At 51.1% G+C, this 18,601-nt stretch overlaps 1 long non-coding RNA gene across 1 annotated transcript; it reads right to left on the bottom strand.

Moving 5' to 3' along the window:
* Positions 1 to 2,419: 2,419 nt before the first annotated feature.
* On the bottom strand, positions 2,420 to 5,160 carry LOC142699473 (uncharacterized). Its single transcript, XR_012866297.1, has 3 exons — positions 5,145 to 5,160; positions 4,612 to 4,702; positions 2,420 to 2,517 (listed from the first exon to the last, which is right to left on the bottom strand). It is a non-coding gene; the product is annotated as an uncharacterized LOC142699473 (long non-coding RNA).
* Between the last annotated feature and the right edge of the window lie 13,441 nt (positions 5,161 to 18,601).

Raw genomic sequence — 18,601 nt, 5'->3', positions numbered from 1 at the left:
TACACCACACGTGTTTACAGATCTGTCATATTACATGTCATAGATATACCACACGTGTCACAGATCTGTCATATTACATGTCATATATACACCACACATGTCACAGATCTGTCATATTGTATGTCATATATACACTACACATGTCACAGATCTGTCATATTATATGTCATAGATACACCACACATGTCACAGATCTGTCAAATATTACATGTCATAGATACACCACACATGTCACAGATCTGTCATATTGTATGTCATAGATACACCACACATGTCACAGATCTGTCATATTACATGTCATAGATACACCACACATGTCACAGATCTGTCACATTACATGTCATAGATACACCTCACATGTCACAGATCTGTCATATTACATGTCATAGATACACCACACATGTCACAGATCTGTCATATTACATGTCATATATACACCACACATGTCACAGATCTGTCATATTGTATGTCATAGATACACCACACATGTCACAGATCTGTCATATTACATGTCATATATACACCACACATGTCACAGATCTGTCATATTGTATGTCATAGATACACCACACATGTCACAGATCTGTCATATTACATGTCATATATACACCACACATGTCACAGATCTGTCATATTGTATGTCATAGATACACCACACGTGTCACAGATCTGTCATATTACATGTCATATATACACCACACATGTCACAGATCTGTCATATTATATGTCATAGATACACCACACATGTCACAGATCTGTCATATTACATGTCATATATACACCACACATGTCACAGATCTGTCATATTATATGTCATAGATAGACCACACATGTCACAGATCTGTCATATTACATGTCATAGATACACCACACATGTGTCACAGATCTGTCATATTACATGTCATAGATACACCACACATGTCACAGATCTGTCATATTATATGTCATAGATACACCACACATGTCACAGATCTGTCATATTATATGTCATAGATACACCACACATGTCACAGATCTGTCATATTATATGTCATATATACACCACACATGTCACAGATCTGTCATATTATATGTCATAGATACACCACACATGTCACAGATCTGTCATATTACATGTCATAGATACACCTCACATGTCACAGATCTGTCATATTCTATGTCATAGATACACCACACAGGTCTCTGCTCCTGCCTCTGCTCCTGTCTCTGCTCCGGTCTCTGCTCCTGTCTCTGCTCCTGCCTCTGCTCCTGTCTCTGCTCCTGCTCCGGCCTCTGCTCCGGCCTCTGCTTCTGCCTTTGCTCCTACCTCTGCTCCTGCCTCTGCTCCTGCCTCTGCTCCGGTCTTTGCTCCGGCCTCTGCTCCGGCCTCTGCTCCTGCCTCTGCTCCGGTCTCTGCTCTGGTCTCTGCTCCTGCCTCTGCTCCTGCCTCTGCTCCTGCCTCGGCTCCGGTCTCTGCTCCGGTCTCTGCTCCTGCCTCTGCTCTGGTCTCTGCTCCTGCTCCGGCCTCTGCTCCGGTCTCTGCTCCTGCCTCTGCTCCGGTCTCTGCTCCTGCCTCTGCTCCGGTCTCTGCTCCGGTCTCTGTTCTGGACTCTGCTCTGGTCTCTGCTCCGGTCTCTGCTCCTGCCTCTGCTCCTGCCTCTGCTCTGGTCTCTGCTCCTGCCTCTGCTCTAGTCTCTGCTCTGGTCTCTGCTCCGGTCTCTGGTCCGGTCTCTGCTCCTGCCTCTGCTCCTGCCTCTGCTTCGGTCTCTGCTCCTGCCTCTGCTCCGGTCTCTGCTCCTGCCTCTGCTCCGGTCTCTGCTCCTGCCTCTGCTCCTGCCTCTGCTCCTGCCTCTGCTCCGGCCTCTGCTCCGGCCTCTGCTCCTGCCTCTGCTCCGGTCTCTGCTCCTGCCTCTGGTCTCTGCTCTGGTCTCTGCTCCGGTCTCTGCTCCGGTCTCTGCTCCTGCCTCTGCTCCTGCCTCTGCTTCGGTCTCTGCTCCTGCCTCTGCTCCGGTCTCTGCTCCTGCCTCTGCTCCAGTCTCTGCTCCTGCCTCTGCTCCGGCCTCTGCTCCGGCCTCTGCTCCTGCCTCTGCTCCGGCCTCTGCTCCGGTCTCTGCTCCGGTCTCTGCTCTGGTCTCTGCTCCGGTCTCTGCTCCGGTCTCTGCTCCTGCCTCTGCTCCTGCCTTTGCTCTGGTCTCTGCTCCTGCCTCTGCTCTGGTCTCTGCTCCGGTCTCTAGTCCGGTCTCTGCTCCTGCCTCTGCTTCGGTCTCTGCTCCTGCCTCTGCTCCTGCCTCTGCTCCGGTCTCTGCTCCTGCCTCTGCTCCGGTCTCTGCTCCTGCCTCTGCTCCTGCCTCTGCTCCGGTCTCTGCTCCTGCCTCTGCCCCCTGCCTCTGCTCCTGCCTCTGCTCACGCTCTCTGGTTCCTCATCTTGTACTTACTTTGAGGCGCTTGGTTTCTGGTGGGATCCCATCAAATACATACAACGGTTTGATCTCATTCTGCAGCATGAAGACCGTGCGCTGGAAGAAGCCCTGCAATACCCTGGAGAGGAGAACACGGATTACTGGCAGGATCTGTGCTGCACAATGAGATGTGAGGGCAGCGTGTATGACGCCGGACATCATGGCCACTATTTATTTTAGACTCCAATAACAAGATTTAAATTCTAATAAGAACGCTACTGCACACACCATAGAGGAACCTGTCACAGCTGTCCGTATCAGAGGAAGAGAGCAGCGCAATATATCCATCAATATCTCCAGCCAAACAAACAGAAATCCACTGCTCAAAGGAACATGTGGTTCCCAATATAGTGGAAATACAAAGGCAGAAGACAATGGTAGATGGGTATAGGGAAAGGATAAGACTGAGGCCGTCAGGTGTAGGGGAGGAGATGATGGTTGTCTGGTGTAGGCAGGGGAGGAGATGATGGTTGTCTGGTGTAGGCAGGGGAGGAGATGATGGTTGTCTGGTGTAGGCAGGGGAGGAGATGATGGATGTCTGGTGTAGGCAGGGGAGGAGATGATGGCTCTCCGGTGTAGGTAGGGGAGGAGATTATGGTTGTCTGGTGTAGGCAGGGGAGGAGATGATGGATGTCTGGTGTAGGCAGGGGAGGAGATGATGGCTGTCGGGTGTAGGCAGGGGAGGAGATGATGGATGTCTGGGTGTTTTCAGGGGAGGAGATGATGGATGTCTGGTGTAGGCAGGGGAGGAGATGATGGTTGTCTGGTGTAGGCAGGGGAGGAGATGATAGATGTCTGGTGTAGGCAGGGGAGGAGATGATGGTTGTCTGGTGTAGGCAGGGGAGGAGATGATGGATGTCTGGTGTAGGCAGGGGAGGAGATGATGGGTGTAGGCAGGGGAGGAGATGATGGCTCTCCGGTGTAGGTAGGGGAGGAGATGATGGTTGTCTGGTGTAGGCAGGGGAGGAGATGATGGATGTCTGGTGTAGGCAGGGGAGGAGATGATGGCTCTCCGGTGTAGGTAGGGGAGGAGATGATGGCTGTCAGGTGTAGGTAGGGGAGGAGATGATGGCTGTCTGGTGTAGGCAGGGGAGGAGATGATGGTTCTCCGGTGTAGGTAGGGGAGGAGATGATGGTTGTCTGGTGTAGGCAGGGGAGGAGATGATGGCTGTCAGGTGTAGGTAGGGGAGGAGATGATGGTTGTCTGGTGTAGGCAGGGGAGAAGATGATGGATGTCCGGTGTAGGCAGGGGAGGAGATGATGGTTGTCTGGTGTAGGCAGGGGAAGAGATGATGGATGTCGGGTGTAGGCAGGGGAGGAGATGATGGGTGTAGGCAGGGGAGGAGATGATGGTTGTCTGGTGTAGGCAGGGGAGGAGATGATGGTTGTCTGGTGTAGGCAGGGGAAGAGATGATGGTTGTCTGGTGTAGGCAGGGGAAGAGATGATGGATGTCGGGTGTAGGCAGGGGAGGAGATGATGGCTGTCGGGTGTAGGCAGGGGAGGAGATGATGGATGTCTGGTGTAGGCAGGGGAGGAGATGATGGTTGTCTGGGTGTTTTCAGGGGAGGAGATGATGGTTGTCTGGGTGTTTTCAGGGGAGTAGATGATGGTTGTCGGGTGTAGGCAGGGGAGGAGATGATGGATGTCTGGTGTAGGCAGGGGAGGAGATGATGGTTGTCTGGGTGTTTTCAGGGGAGGAGATGATGGTTGTCTGGGTGTTTTCAGGGGAGGAGATGATGGTTGTCGGGTGTAGGCAAAGGAGATGATGGTTGTCTGGTGTAGGCAGGGGAGGAGATGATGGCTGTCTGGGTGTAGGAAGAGGAGATGATGGCTGTCTGGGTGTAGGAAGAGGAGATGATGGCTGTCTGGGTGTAGGAAGAGGAGATGATGGCTGTCTGGGTGTAGGCAGGGGAGGAGATGATGGCTGTCTGGGTGTAGGCAGGGGAGGAGATGATGGCTGTCTGGGTGTAGGCAGGGGAGGAGATGATGGCTGTCTGGTGTAGGAAGAGGAGATGATGGCTGTCTGGGTGTAGGCAGGGGAGGAGATTATGGCTGTCTGGGTGTAGGAAGAGGAGATGATGGCTGTCTTGGTGTAAGTAGGGGAGGTGACGATGGCTGATGGGTATGAACAGAAGAGTATATGTCTCCGCTGAGTACGTCTAATATTTTTACCTGATCTCATCTCCATGACGATTCGTGAGCTCAGGCACCGCAGAGTGGAACTGATGTATGAAAATGGAGGCATCAATGGCGAGGACCTTCCCTGGAGAGAAGTATACAGTATATAATGTGTATAATGCCAATAATTGCCATTACATGCTTATGCTACATATATGTATACTCTGGATATGTATAATCTGTATTTTCTATAATCTTGCTAGTTAAGGTTTGTTTTTAAACAGTATTCTCTGAATATCAGACTACTGGCCTCCTTACCAGGCATGCAAGGCTGTTCGGATATAAGATTGCCAAGTTTACTGAAGACGGACATGATATTCAGACAACATAAAGCTGGTATATAGAATGACGTGTTATTAGTGGCATTTCTAATGTGCCCAATAACTCGTAAGGCGGTTCCTGCATAGCACTGAGCCAGAAAAGACCTTTAAAAGGTTAATCTAAAAGTCAATCTTGAGGTCTCCTAAGAGGATCACCATGGCATGTTTCTATTATTTCTTACTTCTATATATTTAAATTATTATTACCTCGGTACATGTCGGGTTTGTTAGTAGTGAGTTGATGACGTCAGGGGGCGGGGCTCTTACCTCTGTACATGTCGGGTTTGTTAGTAGTGAGGCGGTGACGTCAGGGGGCGGGGCTGTTACCTCGGTACATGTCGGGATTGTTAGTAGTGAGTTGGTGATGTCAGGGGGCGGGGCTGTTACCTCTGTACATGTCGGTTTGTTAGTTGTGAGTTGGTGACGTCAGGGGGTGGGGCTCTTACCTCTGTACATGTCGGGTTTGTTAGTAGTGAGTTGGTGACGTCAGGGGGCGGGGCTCTTACCTCTGAAGATGTCGGGTTTGTTAGTAGTGAGTTGGTGAGGTAAGGGGGCGGGGCTCTTACCTCTGTAAATGTCGGGTTTGTTAGTAGTGAGTTGGTGACGTCAGGGGGCGGGGCTCTTACCTCTGTACATGTCGGGTCTGTTAGTAGTGAGTTGGTGGCGTCAGGCGGCGGGGCTCTTACCTCTGTACATGTCGGGTTTGTTAGTAGTGAGTTGGTGACGTCAGGGGGCGGGGCTCTTACCTCTGTACATGTCGGGTTTGTTAGTAGTGAGTTGGTGACATAAGAGGGCGGGGCTCATACCTCTGTACATGTCGGGTTTGTTAGTAGTGAGGTGGTGACGTCAGGGGTCAGGGCTCTTACCTCTGTACATGTCGGTTTTTTTTAGTATTGAGTTGGTGACATCAAAGGGCGGGGCTCTTACCTCTGTACATGTCGGGTTTGTTAGTAGTGAGTTGGTGAGGTGAGGTCAGGGGGCGGGGCTCTTACCTCTGTACATGTCGGGTTTGTTAGTAGTGAGTTGGTGACGTCAGGGGGCGGGGCTCTTACCTCTGTACATGTCGGGTTTGTTAGTAGCGAGGCGGTGACGTCAGGGGGCGGGGCTCTTACCTCGGCACATGTCGGGTTTGTTAGTAGTGAGTGACGTCAGGGGGCGGGGCTCTTACCTCTGTACATGTCGGGTTTGTTAGTATTGAGTTGATGACGTCAGGGGGCGGGGCTCTTACCTCTGTACATGTCGGGTTTGTTAGTAGTGATTTGGTGATGTCAGGGGGCGGGGCTCTTACCTCTGTACATGTCGGGTTAGTAGTGAGTTGGTGATGTCAGGGGGCGGGGCTGTTACCTCTGTACATGTCGGGTTTGTTAGTAGTGAGGCGGTGACGTTAGGGGGCGGGGCTCTTACCTCTGTACATGCCGGGTTTGTTAGTAGTGAGGCGGTGACGTCAGGGGGCGGGGCTCTTACCTCTGTACATGTCGGGTTTGTTAGTAGTGAGGCGGTGACGTCAGGGGGCGGGGCTCCTACCTCGGTACATGTCGGGATCGTTAGTAGTGAGTTGGTGATGTCAGGGGGCGGGGCTCTTACCTCTGTACATGTCGGGTTTGTTAGTTGTGAATTGGTGACGTCAGGGGGCAGGGCTCTTACCTCTGTACATGTCGGGTTTGTTAGTAGTGAGTTGGTGACGTCAGGGGGCGGGGCTCTTACCTCTGTAGATGTCGGGTTTGTTAGTAGTGAGTTGGTGAGGTCAGGGGGCGGGGCTCTTACCCCTGTACATGTCGGGTTTGTTAGTAGTGAGTTGGTGACGTCAGGGGGCGGGGCTCTTACCTCTGTACATGTCGGGTTTGTTAGTATTGAGTTGATGACGTCAGGGGGCGGGGCTGTTACCTCTGTACATGTCGGGTTTGTTAGTAGTGAGTTGGTGACGTCAGGGGGCGGGGTTCTTACCTCTGTACATGTCGGGATTGTTAGTAGTGAGGCGGTGACGTCAGGGGGCGGGGCTCTTACCTCTGTACATGTCGGGTTTGTTAGTAGTGAGTTGGTGACATCAGAGGGCGGGGCTCATACCTCTGTACATGTCGGGTTTGTTAGTAGTGAGTTGGTGACGTCAGGGGGCAGGGCTCTTACCTCTGTACATGTTGGGTTTGTTAGTAGTGAGTTGGTGACATCAGAGGGCGGGACTCTTACCTCTGTACATGTCATAGTTACATAGTTACATAGTTAGTACGGCTGAAAAAAGACACATGTCCATCAAGTTCAACCAAGGGAAGGGAAAAGGGAAGGAAAAATTTCTACACATAGAAGCTAATATTTTTTTGTTCTAGGAAATTATCTAACCCTTTTTTAAAGCCATCTACTGTCCCTGCTGTGACGGCTCCTGCGGTGTCTACTGTCCCTGCTCTGACGGCTCCTGCGGTGTCTCCTGTCCCTGATGTCACGGCTCCTGCGGTGTCTCCTGTCCCTGCTGTGACGGCTCCTGCGGTGTCTCTTGTCCCTGCTGTGACGGCTCCTGCGGTCTCTACTGTCCCTGCTGTGACGGCTCCTGCGGTGTCTCCTGTCCCTGCTGTGACGGCTCCTGCGGTAGGCTATTCCATAGATTCACCGTTCTCACAGTAAAGAAGCCTTGTCGCCTCTGCAGCTTGAACCTTTTTTTCTCCAGACGGAGGGAGTGCCCCCTTGTTTTTTGAGGGGGTTTTACAAGGAACAGGATATCACCATATTTTTTGTATGTGCCATTAATATATTTATATAAGTTAATCATGTCCCCCCTTAGTCGTCTTTTTTCAAGGCTAAATAGGTTTAGTTCTTTCAATCTTTCCTCATAACTTAAATTCTCCATGCCCCTAATTAGCTTCGTTGCTCTTCTTTGTATTTTTTCCAACTCCAGGGCATCCTTTCTATGAACTGGAGCCCAGAACTGAACTGCATATTCTAGATGAGGCCTCACTAATGCTTTGTAAAGTGGTAATATTACATCTCTGTCCCGCGAGTCCAGGCCTCTATAATACACGACAATATCCTGCTGGCCTTTGAAGCAGCTGATTGACACTGCATGCTGTTATTGAGTTTATGATTTACAAGTACACCCAGATCCTTCTCAACAAGTGACTCCCCCAGTGTAGCTCCCCCTAGGACATATGATGCATGCAGGTTGTTCGTACCCAGATGCATAACTTTACATTTATCTACATTAAACTTCATCTGCCAAGTGGACGCCCAAACACTTAGTTTGTATAAATCTGCCTGTAATTCATGAACATCTTCCATAGACTGAACTATATTACATAGCTTGGTGTCATCTGCAAAAATAGAAATAGTGCTATTAATCCCATCCTCTATATCATTAATAAATAAGTTGAATAATAGGGGTCCCAGCACTGAACCCTGGGGTACACCACTTATAACCGGTGACCATTCAGAGAAGGAATCATTGACCACAACTCTCTGGATACGGTCCTTGAGACAATTCTCAATCCAATTACAAACTATATTTTCTAAACCTATAGTCCGTAATTTACCCATTAGGCGTCTATGGGGGACAGTGTCAAATGCCTTTGCAAAGTCCAAAAACACTAAATCCACAGAGGCCCCTCTGTCTAGACTTCTGCTCACCTCTTCATAAAAACAGATTAGGTTAGTTTGACAACTTCTGTCCTTAGTAAAACCGTGCTGGCTGTCACTTATAATGCTATTTATTGTCACATAATCCTGTATATAGTCCCTCAATAGCCCCTCAAACATTTTCCCCACGATGGATGTTAAGCTTACTGGTCTATAATTACCCGGGGAAGACATAGAGCCCTTTTTGAAAATAGGCACCACATTTGCCCTGCGCCAGTCCCTTTGCACTATACCAGTCACTAAAGATTCCCTGAATATTATGAATAGGGGGACAGAAATAACTGAACTAAGCTCTTTAAGAACTCTAGGGTGTAACCCATCTGGTCCCGGGGCCTTGTGCACATTTATTTTATTTAATTTAGCTTGGACCATCTCTACATTCATCCAATTCAGTATATCAACTGATATATTAACAGCACTGGCACCGGCTACATCAGCTCCTCAGCACTGGCACTGGCTACATCAGCTGCTCAGCACTGGCACCGGCTACATCAGCTCCTCAGCACTGGCACCAGCTACATCAGCTCCTCAGCACCGGCTACATCAGCTCCTCAGCACTGGCACTGGCTACATCAGCTCCTCAGCACTGGCACCGGCTACATCAGCTCCTCAGCACTGGCAGCGGCTACATCAGCTCCTCAGCACTGGCACCGGCTACATCAGCTGCTCCTTCTTGAGTTGTATATACAGAGCTAAAGAACCCATTTAGTAACTCTGCCTTCTCTTGATCCCCTGTGATCAACTCCCCATTACCATTATCTAGGGGTCCTACATGTTCAGACCTGGGCTTTTTTGCATTTATATGCTTGAAGAATTTTTTAGGATTTGTTTTACTATCCTTGGCCACCTGCCTTTCATTTTGTATTTTTGCTGATTTTATTACATTTTTACAGATTTTATTAAGCTCTTTATATTTTACAAAGGCTACAGCTGTACCCTCAGATTTGTATTTTTTAAATGCCCTTTTTTTGTCATGTATTGCCCCTTTCACAGAAGGTGTAAGCCATGTGGGGTTTAATTTTAGTCGTTTATACTTGTTACCTGTAGGAATAAATTTTGCACTATAATAACTCAAAGTAGATTTGAAAATCTCCCATTTATCATTTGTTCCATTATTTGACATTAGTTCTTCCCAGTCTATATCCTGAATTGCCGCCCTCATCCTGGGGAAATTGGCCTTCTTAAAATTAAATGTTTTTGCCCTCCCAGCCTGCGTTTGTTTTTTACAGTATAGGTAAAATGTAACTATATTATGATCACTGTTACCGAGGTTTTCACGAACATTGACATTCCCAACAAGATCTGCATTATTAGAAATGACCAGATCCAACAGAGCTTCACCTCTAGTCCGGTCTTCCACAAACTGGCCCATAAAATTTTCCTGCAACAGGTTGAGGAAATGTCTCCCGTTTGCAGTTGAAGCCGAACCATGACACCAATTAATATCCCGGAAATTAAAATCTCCCATTATCACTACAGTACCCGCCTGTGCAGCCCGCTCCATCTGTTTATATAGCTGAACTTCCATCTCCTCAGTTATATTGGGTTTGTTAGTTGTGAGATGGTGACGTCAGGGGGCGGGGCTCTTACCTCTGTACATGTCGGGTTTGTTAGTAGCGAGGCGGTGACGTCAGGGGGCGGGGCTCTTACCTCGGCACATGTCGGGTTTGTTAGTAGTGAGTTAGTGACGTCAGGGGGCGGGGCTCTTACCTCTGTACATGTCGGGTTAGTTAGTATTGAGTTGATGACGTCAGGGGGCGGGGCTCTTACCTCTGTACATGTCGGGTTTGTTAGTAGTGAGTTGGTGATGTCAGGGGGCGGGGCTCTTACCTCTGTACATGTCGGGTTAGTAGTGAGTTGGTGATGTCAGGGGGCGGGGCTGTTACCTCTGTACATGTCGGGTTTGTTAGTAGTGAGGCGGTGACGTTAGGGGGCGGGGCTCTTACCTCTGTACATGCCGGGTTTGTTAGTAGTGAGGCGGTGACGTCAGGGGGCGGGGCTCTTACCTCTGTACATGTCGGGTTTGTTAGTAGTGAGGCGGTGACGTCAGGGGGCGGGGCTCCTACCTCGGTACATGTCGGGATTGTTAGTAGTGAGTTGGTGATGTCAGGGGGCGGGGCTGTTACCTCTGTACATGTCGGGTTTGTTAGTTGTGAGTTGGTGACGTCAGGGGGTGGGGCTCTTACCTCTGTACATGTCGGGTTTGTTAGTAGTGAGTTGGTGAGGTCAGGGGGCGGGGCTCTTACCTCTGTACATGTCGGGTTAGTAGTGAGTTGGTGATGTCAGGGGGCGGGGCTGTTACCTCTGTACATGTCGAGTTTGTTAGTAGTGAGGCGGTGACGTTAGGGGGCGGGGCTCTTACCTCTGTACATGCCGGGTTTGTTAGTAGTGAGGCGGTGACGTCAGGGGGGCGGGGCTGTTACCTCTGTACATGTTGGGTTTGTTAGTAGTGAGGCGGTGACGTCAGGGGGCGGGGCTGTTACCTCTGTACATGTCGGGTTTGTTAGTAGTGAGTTGGTGACGTCAGGGGGCGGGGCTCTTACCTCTGTACATGTCGGGTTAGTAGTGAGTTGGTGATGTCAGGGGGAGGGGCTGTTACCTCTGTACATGTCGGGTTGGTTAGTAGTGAGGCGGTGACGTTAGGGGGCGGGGCTCTTACCTCTGTACATGCCGGGTTTGTTAGTAGTGAGGCGGTGACGTCAGGGGGCGGGGCTGTTACCTCGGTACATGTTGGGATTGTTAGTAGTGAGGCGGTGACGTCAGGGGGTGGGGCTCTTACCTCTGTACATGTCGGGTTTGTTAGTAGTGAGGCGGTGACGTTAGGGGGTGGGGCTCTTACCTCTGTACATGCCGGGTTTGTTAGTAGTGAGGCGGTGACGTCAGGGGGCGGAACTCTTACCTCTGTACATGTCGGGATTGTTAGTAGTGAGGCGGTGACGTCAGGGGGCGGGGCTCTTACCTCTGTACATGTCGGGTTTGTTAGTAGTGAGGCGGTGACATCAGGGGGCGGGGCTGTTAACTCGGTACATGTCGGGATTGTTATTAGTGAGTTGGTGATGTCAGGGGGCGGAGCTGTTACCTCTGTAGATGTCGGGTTTGTTAGTTGTGAGTTGGTGACGTCAGGGGGCGGGGCTCTTACCTCTGTACATGTCGGGTTTGTTAGTAGTGAGTTGGTGACGTCAGGGGGCGGGGCTCTTACCTCTGTAGATGTCGGGTTTGTTAGTAGTGAGTTGGTGAGGTCAGGGGGCGGGGCTCTTACCTCTGTACATGTCGGGTTTGTTAGTAGTGAGTTGGTGACATCAGGGGGCGGGGCTCTTACCTCTGTACATGTCGGGTCTGTTAGTAGTGAGTTGGTGGCGTCAGGGGGCGGGGCACTTACCTCTGTACATGTCGGGTTTGTTAGTAGTGAGTTGGTGACGTCAGGGGGCGGGGCTCTTACCTCTGTACATGTCGGGTTTGTTAGTAGTGAGTTGGTGAAGTCAGGGGGCGGGGCTCTTACCTCTGTACATGTCGGGTTTGTTAGTAGTGAGTTGGTGACGTCAGGGGGCGGGGCTCTTACCTCTGTACATGTCGGGTTTGTTAGTAGCGAGGCGGTGACGTCAGGGGGCGGGTCTCTTACCTCGGCACATGTCGGGTTTGTTAGTAGTGAGTTGGTGACGTCAGGGGGAGGGGCTCTTACCTCTGTACATGTCGGGTTTGTTAGTATTGAGTTGATGACGTCAGGGGGCGGGGCTCTTACCTCTGTACATGTCGGGTTTGTTAGTAGTGAGTTGGTGACGTCAGGGGGCGGGGCTCTTACCTCTGTACATGTCGGGTTTGTTAGTTGTGAGTTGGTGACGTCAGGGGGCGGGACTCTTACCTCTGTACATGTCGGGTTTGTTAGTAGTGAGTTGGTGACGTCAGGGGGCGGGGCTCTTACCTCTGTATATGTCGGGTTTGTTAGTTGTGAGTTGGTGACGTCAGGGGGCGGGGCTCTTACCTCTGTACATGCCGGGTTTGTTAGTAGTGAGGCGGTGACGTCAGGGGGCAGGGCTGTTACCTCGGTACATGTCGGGATTGTTAGTAGTGAGGTGGTGACGTCAGGGGGCGGGGCTGTTACCTCTGTACATGTCGGTTTTGTTAGTAGTGAGTTGGTGACGTCAGGGAGCGGGGCTGTTACCTCGGTACATGTCGGGTTAGTAGTGAGGCGGTGACGTCAGGGGGCGGGGCTCTTACCTCTGTACATGTCGGGTTTGTTAGTAGTGAGGCGGTGACATCAGGGGGCGGGGCTCTTACCTCTGTACATGTCGGGTTTGTTAGTAGTGAGTTGGTGACGTCAGGGGGCGGGGCTCTTACCTCTGTACATGCCGGGTTGGTTAGTAGTGAGTTGGTGATGTCAGGGGGCGGGGCTGTTACCTCTGTACATGTCGAGTTTGTTAGTAGTGAGGCGGTGACATTAGGGGGAGGGGCTCTTACCTCTGTACATGCCGGGTTTGTTAGTAGTGAGTTGGTGATGTCAGGGGGCGGGGCTGTTACCTCTGTACATGTCGGGTTTGTTAGTTGTGAGTTGGTGACGTCAGGGGGCGGGGCTCTTACCTCTGTACATGTCGGGTTTGTTAGTAGTGAGTTGGTGACGTCAGGGGGCGGGGCTCTTACCTCTGTACATGTCGGGTTTGTTAGTAGTGAGTTGGTGACGTCAGGGGGCGGGGCTCTTACCTCTGTACATGTCGGGTTTGTTAGTATTGAGTTGATGACGTCAGGGGGCGGGGCTCTTACCTCTGTACATGTCGGGTTTGTTAGTAGTGAGGCGGTGACGTTAGGGGGCGGGTCTCTTACCTCTGTACATGCCGGGATTGTTAGTAGTGAGTTGGTGATGTCAGGGGGCGGGGCTCTTACCTCTGTACATGTCGGGTTTGTTAGTAGTGAGGCGGTGACATCAGGGGGCGGGGCTGTTACCTCTGTACATGTCGGGTTTGTTAGTAGTGAGTTGGTGACGTCAGGGGGCGGGGCTCTTACCTCTGTACATGTCGGGTTAGTAGTGAGTTGGTGATGTCAGGGGGCGGGGCTGTTACCTCTGTACATGTCGGGTTTGTTAGTAGTGAGGCGGTGACGTCAGGGGGCGGGGCTCTTACCTCTGTACATGTCGGGTTTGTTAGTAGTGAGGCGGTGACGTTAGGGGGCGGGGCTCTTACCTCTGTACATGCCGGGTTTGTTAGTAGTGAGGCGGTGACGTCAGGGGGCGGGGCTCTTACCTCTGTACATGTCGGGTTTGTTAGTAGTGAGGCGGTGACGTCAGGGGGCGGGGCTCCTACCTCGGTACATGTCGGGATTGTTAGTAGTGAGTTGGTGATGTCAGGGGGCGGGGCTCTTACCTCTGTACATGTCGGGTTTGTTAGTTGTGAGTTGGTGACGTCAGGGGGCGGGGCTCTTACCTCTGTATATGTCGGGTTTGTTAGTTGTGAGTTGGTGACGTCAGGGGGCGGGGCTCTTACCTCTGTACATGCCGGGTTTGTTAGTAGTGAGGCGGTGACGTCAGGGGGCAGGGCTGTTACCTCGGTACATGTCGGGATTGTTAGTAGTGAGGTGGTGACGTCAGGGGGCGGGGCTGTTACCTCTGTACATATCGGTTTTGTTAGTAGTGAGTTGGTGACGTCAGGGAGCGGGGCTGTTACCTCGGTACATGTCGGGTTAGTAGTGAGGCGGTGACGTCAGGGGGCGGGGCTCTTACCTCTGTACATGTCGGGTTTGTTAGTAGTGAGGCGGTGACATCAGGGGGCGGGGCTCTTACCTCTGTACATGTCGGGTTTGTTAGTAGTGAGTTGGTGACGTCAGGGGGCGGGGCTCTTACCTCTGTACATGCCGGGTTGGTTAGTAGTGAGTTGGTGATGTCAGGGGGCGGGGCTGTTACCTCTGTACATGTCGAGTTTGTTAGTAGTGAGGCGGTGACATTAGGGGGCGGGGCTCTTACCTCTGTACATGCCGGGTTTGTTAGTAGTGAGTTGGTGATGTCAGGGGGCGGGGCTGTTACCTCTGTACATGTCGGGTTTGTTAGTTGTGAGTTGGTGACGTCAGGGGGCGGGGCTCTTACCTCTGTACATGTCGGGTTTGTTAGTAGTGAGTTGGTGACGTCAGGGGGCGGGGCTCTTACCTCTGTACATGTCGGGTTTGTTAGTAGTGAGTTGGTGACGTCAGGGGGCGGGGCTCTTACCTCTGTACATGTCGGGTTTGTTAGTATTGAGTTGATGACGTCAGGGGGCGGGGCTCTTACCTCTGTACATGTCGGGTTTGTTAGTAGTGAGGCGGTGACGTTAGGGGGCGGGTCTCTTACCTCTGTACATGCCGGGATTGTTAGTAGTGAGTTGGTGATGTCAGGGGGCGGGGCTCTTACCTCTGTACATGTCGGGTTTGTTAGTAGTGAGGCGGTGACATCAGGGGGCGGGGCTGTTACCTCTGTACATGTCGGGTTTGTTAGTAGTGAGTTGGTGACGTCAGGGGGCGGGGCTCTTACCTCTGTACATGTCGGGTTAGTAGTGAGTTGGTGATGTCAGGGGGCGGGGCTGTTACCTCTGTACATGTCGGGTTTGTTAGTAGTGAGGCGGTGACGTCAGGGGGCGGGGCTCTTACCTCTGTACATGTCGGGTTTGTTAGTAGTGAGGCGGTGACGTTAGGGGGCGGGGCTCTTACCTCTGTACATGCCGGGTTTGTTAGTAGTGAGGCGGTGACGTCAGGGGGCGGGGCTCTTACCTCTGTACATGTCGGGTTTGTTAGTAGTGAGGCGGTGACATCAGGGGGCGGGGCTCCTACCTCGGTACATGTCGGGATTGTTAGTAGTGAGTTGGTGATGTCAGGGGGCGGGGCACTTACCTCTGTACATGTCGGGTTTGTTAGTTGTGAGTTGGTGACGTCAGGGGGCGGGGCTCTTACCTCTGTACATGTCGGGTTTGTTAGTAGTGAGTTGGTGACGTCAGGGGGCGGGGCTCTTACCTCTGTAGATGTCGGGTTTGTTAGTAGTGAGTTGGTGAGGTCAGGGGGCGGGGCTCTTACCCCTGTACATGTCGGGTTTGTTAGTAGTGAGTTGGTGACGTCAGGGGGCGGGGCTCTTACCTCTGTACATGTCGGGTTTGTTAGTATTGAGTTGATGACGTCAGGGGGCGGGGCTGTTACCTCTGTACATGTCGGGTTTGTTAGTAGTGAGTTGGTGACGTCAGGGGGCGGGGCTGTTACCTCTGTACATGTCGGGTTTGTTAGTAGTGAGGCGGTGACGTTAGGGGGCGGGGCTCTTACCTCTGTACATGCCGGGTTTGTTAGTAGTGAGGCGGTGACGTCAGGGGGCGGGGCTGTTACCTCGGTACATGTCGGGATTGTTAGTAGTGAGGCGGTGACGTCAGGGGGCGGGGCTCTTACCTCTGTACATGTCGGGTTTGTTAGTAGTGAGGCGGTGACGTTAGGGGGCGGGGCTCTTACCTCTGTACATGCCGGGTTTGTTAGTAGTGAGGCGGTGACGTCAGGGGGCGGGGTTCTTACCTCTGTACATGTCGGGATTGTTAGTAGTGAGGCGGTGACGTCAGGGGGCGGGGCTCTTACCTCTGTACATGTCGGGTTTGTTAGTAGTGAGTTGGTGACATCAGGGGGCGGGGCTGTTACCTCTGTACATGTCGGGTTTGTTAGTAGTGAGTTGGTGACGTCAGGGGGCAGGGCTCTTACCTCTGTACATGTCGGGTTTGTTAGTAGTGAGTTGGTGACATCAGAGGGCGGGGCTCTTACCTCTGTACATGTCATAGTTACATAGTTACATAGTTACATAGTTAGTACGGAAGAAAAAAGACACATGTCCATCAAGTTCAACCAAGGTAAGGGAAAAGGGAAGGAAAAATTTCTACACATAGAAGCTAATATTTTTTTGTTCTAGGAAATTATCTAAGGGCATGACCACACGTGGCGGATTTCCTCCGCAACTGTCCGCATCAATGCCGCACAGAATCTGCGTTGCAGATTCTGCTGCGGATCTGCACAAAATGTGCAGAAAATTGATGCGGACTAGCTGCTGCGGACTGCGGGAAAAGTGCTTCCCTTCTCCCTATCAGTGCAGGATAGAGAGAAGGGACAGCACTTTCCCTAGTGAAAGTAAACGATTTTCATACTTACCGGCCGTTGTCTTGGTGACGCGTCCCTCCTTCGGCATCCAGGCCGACCTCCCTGGATGACGCGCCAGTCCATGTGACCGCTGCAGCCTGTGCTTGGCCTGTGATTGGCTGCAGCCGTCACTTAGACTGAAACGTCATCCTGGGAGGCCGGACTGGAGACAGAAGCAGGGAGTTCTCGGTAAGTATGAACTTATATTTTTTTACAGGTTGCTGTATATTGGGATCGGTAGTCACTGTCCCGGGTGCAGAAACAGTTACTGCCGATCGCTTAACTCTTTCAGCACCCTGGACAGTGACTATTTACAGACGTCTCCTAGCAACGCTCCCGTCATTACGGGAGCCCCATTGACTTCCTCAGTCTGGCTGTAGACCTAGAAATACATAGGTCCAGCCAGAATGAAGAAATGTCAAGTTAAAAAAGCAAGACGCATCCGCAGCACACATAACATGTGCATGACAGCTGCGGACTTCATTGCGGAAATTAGAATCTCCATTGAAGTCAATGGAGAAATTCCGCCATGAGTCCGCCACTGCTCCGCAACAGACAGAGCATGCTGCGGACACCAAATTCCGCTCCGCAGCCTATGCTCCACAGCGGAATTTTACGCCTCGTCTAAACGAACACTGCTAAATTAAAGTGAAAGTCAATGGACAAACGGCTCCGCTGCGGATTAACGCTGCGGAGTGTCCGCAGTGGAATTTAAGTGAAATTCCGCCACGTGTGAACCCAGCCTAACCCTTTTTTAAAGCCATCTACTGTCCCTGCTGTGACGGCTCCTGCGGTGTCTACTGTCCCTGCTGTGACGGCTCCTGCGGTGTCTACTGTCCCTGCTGTGACGGCTCCTGCGGTATCTCCTGTCCCTGCTGTGACGGCTCCTGCGGTGTCTCCTGTCCCTGCTGTGACGGCTCCTGCGGTGTCTCTTGTCCCTGCTGTGACGGCTCCTGCGGTGTCTACTGTCCCTGCTGTGACGTCTCCTGCGGTGTCTCCTGTCCCTGCTGTGACGGCTCCTGCGGTAGGCTATTCCATAGATTCACCGTTCTCACAGTAAAGAAGCCTTGTCGCCTCTGCAGCTTGAACCTTTTTTTCTCCAGACGGAGGGAGCGCCCCCTTGTTTTTTGAGGGGGTTTTACACGGAACAGGATTTCACCATATTTTTTGTATGTGCCATTAATATATTTATATAAGTTAATCATGTCCCCCCTTAGTCGTCTTTTTTCAAGGCTAAATAGGTTTAATTCTTTCAATCTTTCCTCATAACTTAAATTCTCCATGCCCCTAATTAGCTTCGTTGCTCTTCTTTGTATTTTTTCCAACTCCAGGGTATCCTTTCTATGAACTGGAGCCCAGAACTGAACTGCATATTCTAGATGAGGCCTCACTAATGCTTTGTAAAGTGGTAATATTACATCCCTGTCCCGCGAGTCCATGCCTCTTTTAATACACGACAATATCCTGCTGGCCTTTGAAGCAGCTGATTGACACTGCATGCTGTTATTGAGTTTATGATTTACAAGTACACCCAGATCCTTCTCAACAAGTGAATCCGCCAGTGTAGCGCCCCCTAGGACATATGATGCTGCAGGTTGTTGGTACCCAGATGCATAACTTTACATTTATCTACATTAAACTTCATCTGCCAAGTGGACGCCCAAACACTTAGTTTGTTTAAATCTGCCTGTAATTCATGAACATCTTCCATAGTCTGAACTATATTACATAGCTCGGTGTCATCTGCAAAAATAGAAACAGTGCTATTAATCCCATCCTCTATATCATTAATAAATAAGGTGAATAATAGTGGTCCCAGCACTGAACCCTGGGGTACACCACTTATAACCGGGGACCATTCAGAGTAGGAATCATTGACCACAACTCTCTGGATACGGTCCTTGAGCCAATTCTCAATCCAATTACAAACTATA

The sequence above is a fragment of the Rhinoderma darwinii genome, unplaced genomic scaffold, assembly GCF_050947455.1.
Source record: "Rhinoderma darwinii isolate aRhiDar2 unplaced genomic scaffold, aRhiDar2.hap1 Scaffold_1596, whole genome shotgun sequence".
Classification (NCBI taxonomy): domain Eukaryota; kingdom Metazoa; phylum Chordata; class Amphibia; order Anura; family Rhinodermatidae; genus Rhinoderma; species Rhinoderma darwinii.
This window is presented reverse-complemented; position numbering and strand designations above follow the sequence as displayed.